The sequence below is a fragment of the Branchiostoma belcheri genome, unplaced genomic scaffold (genome assembly GCF_001625305.1).
Source record: "Branchiostoma belcheri isolate BF01 breed outbred unplaced genomic scaffold, Haploidv18h27 scaffold384, whole genome shotgun sequence".
NCBI lineage: Eukaryota > Metazoa > Chordata > Leptocardii > Amphioxiformes > Branchiostomatidae > Branchiostoma > Branchiostoma belcheri.
The window spans coordinates 27,680-31,896 of record NW_017804003.1 but is presented as its reverse complement, the minus strand read 5'-3'; the positions used below and the strand labels follow the sequence as shown (position 1 = coordinate 31,896).

The window sequence follows — 4,217 nt, the reverse complement described above, 5'->3', positions numbered from 1 at the left end:
CTAGACATCTTTCTTCTGTCTTCAAGTGAGGTCCACTGTAGGTTTCTTTTCATTTCCGTGACACTAGCACCTCTTACATAGTTGTTCATACAGAATCTTGCAGCTTGATTCTGTACCCTTTCCAATTTGTCTTTGTCTTTCTTTGTATATGGATCCCATACTGTCGCAGCGTATTCTAGGTTCGGTCTTACAAGTGACGTGTATGCAAGTGATTTTACTCTCGTTGGACATGCCCACAGATTACGTTTAATCACTCCCAATGTCTGTTTCGCCTTAGTTGTGATATTATTAACATGTGCATATATGGAGCTGTGTCCAATCATACGTGGATGACATAACTATTAACATTGATGTTGTCAGCCTGGAGTGCAGTTTTAGACGGATAGGGAGTGGACAGCCGATACACATACCATATATAGTAACTACTTACTAACGGTGACCACCGTTATATAGTAACTAATAAGCTAAGAGGCTCTCTTCACCTCCTAGGATGTGACCGTTATTAGTAACCTCACTGCTTTACTATAGAAAATAAACGGTCGGGTGTAGTCCTCGCGAGAGTTGTAAAATCCGTCGCGAGATAATGCGAGACTAGACTTGCGGTTGCCGGCTCCGCTGAAATGGACGACAGACGGGACGGCCTGGCGATTTATATTTTCTCTTCATCTCTACTCTGACCTGGACCAATTCCTGGACCATTTATAGGCTACTACATATTCTGCAGGTTAGTCACTAGCTCACTGGACTCTCAGTCCTTGTTGTTAAGTGCTAAATCCGCGTTGCGTTGAGGCACGACTGGGCTGTTTTCTCTCAATTCTTCGCAAATAGCCAGTGAATATGTTTGGATATGTGGCTAGCAGCCAAAAGAAGATTTTAGTAGTCAAATATCAACTGCCTATGTAATACATTTGATTTGGTAATGGTATATATATATACGTATACGTAGGTGTGTGTCTGTATGCTGTGTTGGGGGTGGGGGGCGACATTCAAATGTACGCGCGCCCGGGTGATTCCATTCCAGAATGGGGTTGGGCAGCTACTCTCCAAGCAGAGGTTTGGGTTTTGGGGGTATTTTTAGCGTGTTTTTATGCTTTTTTATCGGGGTTTCTCTTTTGCACTGAATTTTTTTTCCCACCAAAGTTTGAAAACATGCTAAAAATACCCCCAAAACCCAAACCTCTGCTTGGAGAGTATTGGGCAGCATCAAACTACATGTATAATATATACGTTACACTGTAACTTGACTAGATGTAGTATCATCAATGAGCTTGGTATCATATTATGAAGGACATTACATCATTGACCATACATGTCACTAAGACAGCATTAGTTTGATTACGGGTTACTATTTCCCTATACACATGTATCTAAATAGAAAATAGAACATTTAATGTTTTTTTTAATTCAAATTTTCAACCTTCTTGGCATTATGGATGATATATTTGTACATGTATTTTGTCATAAAACAGATTCATGAGTTGCATTTTATTTCATGTTTCTTTGACCCTCATCCTGTTTATGCTAAACAGAGTTGTCACTCCCTAGTTATTAATTAAAGGGAAAGGATAAAGTCATTTCTCACCACTCATTATCATCCGACATCAGGCATATTTTACTTCCATAACTATCCTCATCAAATTGGTACTGTGTCGAGGTGTTATCCAAAGTTATACTATTAGCCTACAAAAAGGGAAAGCAAGTTTTTATTTTTTACTGTAATATACTAATACATTGAAACACAATTCACTGTGTATTCAAGAGTTCATCAATCAAAGCAAGAAAAAGCATTGTGAATGTTTTAAAAAAGATCTACAACCTTATTATATGCATGGCACTTACCAGGCTGATGTATCAGTAACTGACCCTGATAAAGGTAGTTTTGGAGTTACTGAAATGTCATGATGTGTAAATTGATACGTACCTACATGTATTTACCATGCGATATGTACGTATATTTGACATATGACATATGTATATTCGTTTCTGTCAATTTTTGTATTGTATTGTAGTACGCCGAAGCAGAGGAAATGGCAGCTGGTAGGATTGAGAGTCGCAGCATGCAATACTGGGGAACCAGAAGGAGTCCCAATGGAACCGCTTCACATGCTGATGTACAAGGAACTTAAGCTGGGCTTCTAGTAGTTTTCTTTGCCCCAGTAAGTTACATTAACTTTGAAAATCACCTGCACCAGACACATTTTACCTGTACCACTCACTGTCACCCAGAACATAGGAATTATATAGATTACACAGAAAACTGGAAATCATTGCCAGGATTTCTTTTGAACTTAATAGTAATACAATGTGAAAGTCAATGCAGCAAGTAAAAACCCACATATGCCTACACTTTTATATAAAACTACTAGTATTACCAGTTTGTAGTTTGATGCAGGTGAATTGTGCACCGAACAGGAAATATTTGTACTGCCCTTCTATCTCGGTACCAGGTAAGGCACTGATATTTCAAATGGATTAATACTGCTACAGTTAAAATTCACTGTTCAATATAGCCTTGTATCCAGTCTCCACTCAGTCAGGCTGGGCATACATGTAAGAATAAGCATAAATGTAAAAATATCCAGAAACACAAACAGTTCTCAAACAGGTGGCATTGAGATTCTTACCTGTACTGCATTCCAACAGCATTGAAACAGCTCTGATCACATTCAGATTAGATTCCAATTGGCCCGAATATTTCGAATATGAAATTTTCACAATATGCACTTTGAATAACATTCTGCCTGTCATGTGAAGGGCGAAGGGGGAGGGCAGACATACAGGTACAGTGCTGGTAGCTGTAATTACTGTTACATAAACAGGTTTGGCAAATAATCTATAAGTTATACATGTAGCCTGGTAGCAAACTGTCATTCTAGTGGTAAATCACTTATTTTGTATAATGATTCATTATCTAAAAATTAGAATACTAGTATACTCAAGTTTTCTTGATTATCAAATGCCTTCAATTATGTAAAAATTAGAATACTAGTATACTAGTTTGCTAATTCTTCACACTTGTTGTGAATTTTGTTGCTAATTCTTAGCAACTGTAAATAGACATGTACATTCTATTTTTCTCCAGGGCCATGGAGGAGTACCGGGAGGACTTCGCCTTTGAGGAAAGCATTGAAAATGAAGCTGTGTGCCAAATAAGAAAGCAGAGCTATGAGAAAAGAACAGTCAAAGTCATCAAGCACTTAAGCTTGCTTCAACAAGATTTCTGCACAAGACTTGCTCTCAGGGCAGTGAGAACAGAGGATAGCAGGCACCACTGTAACTAGTCAGCTATCTTGCCCAACTGGAAAGAAGGCTATTATTTAGTTTTAAAAAAAGTGTTGATAAGATAACACATTTGACATATGTAGGCATGTCAGCTGATTTTTAGGTAAAATGACCTGACCACTTTCTGGTAATGTTGATGGTATATTGTATATACAATACACATGTACTGTTTACCTAGCATACCACAAATGATGTGTAATTTGTATAAAAGGTATTCTTGTATACTTTGATAATTAACCTTGAATTGTACATTAACCTTTCTGAAGGCAAACCTTTCTGAAGGCAAACCTTTCTGAAGGCCTGTGTTATCTTCTATGACTAAATATAAGCGGCAGCAGTTTTCATTAGTTCAAGTATCATATCCTTGCACAGAAGGTACCATGAACTTTAATGCAATTTTGTACACACTGTTTGCAATATATCAAGCAATGAAATAGCAAAATACATAATGAGTGTGGCTGTGCAGGTATCATTTTATCAGTCAATTTATAAACATTAAATAAACCTCCTTTGCCAAAAATGTACTAAGTCTTATGATGTCTTTGTGTCACACACTTTATCTTCATGATTTGACATATCAAGCTTTGTATGCAATTATTCCAGTACTTTTTGTCTTGAATATTGATGTACATGTATAGGAAATAGGCTTTTTGGAATATTGTAATTATAGAAATTTAATGAAAAAGCCTAAATAGGCTCAGGGAGGAAACAATGGACTAGTTGCTGGCCTAGGCATTTATTGAAGGGAGGGGGGTAGCTGTGGTGCATAAAGAAGCAGTATTTAAAAGGGATTTTTATGCTAATGGTGAAAAATTTTCAACACGGAGCTATTTTTTAAAAATTGGTATTGTTGGGTCCGTTGCGATATGCCAAGTAAGTGTAAATATGTAGATTTCGTTGAGAAACATTGATATGGGGGGGCCCCCTGGACAGAA

At 37.4% G+C, this 4,217-nt stretch overlaps 1 protein-coding gene and 1 long non-coding RNA gene across 2 annotated transcripts in view; one reads left to right on the top strand and one right to left on the bottom strand.

Moving 5' to 3' along the window:
* The window catches only part of LOC109476633 (von Willebrand factor D and EGF domain-containing protein-like), a 77,202-nt gene that overhangs the window by 55,598 nt on the left and 17,387 nt on the right, over positions 1-4,217 (bottom strand). The gene's annotated exons all lie outside the window — the stretch shown is intronic.
* Positions 401-3,795, top strand: LOC109476636. Its single transcript, XR_002140624.1, has 3 exons — positions 401-724; positions 2,010-2,156; positions 3,083-3,795. It is a non-coding gene; the product is annotated as an uncharacterized LOC109476636 (long non-coding RNA).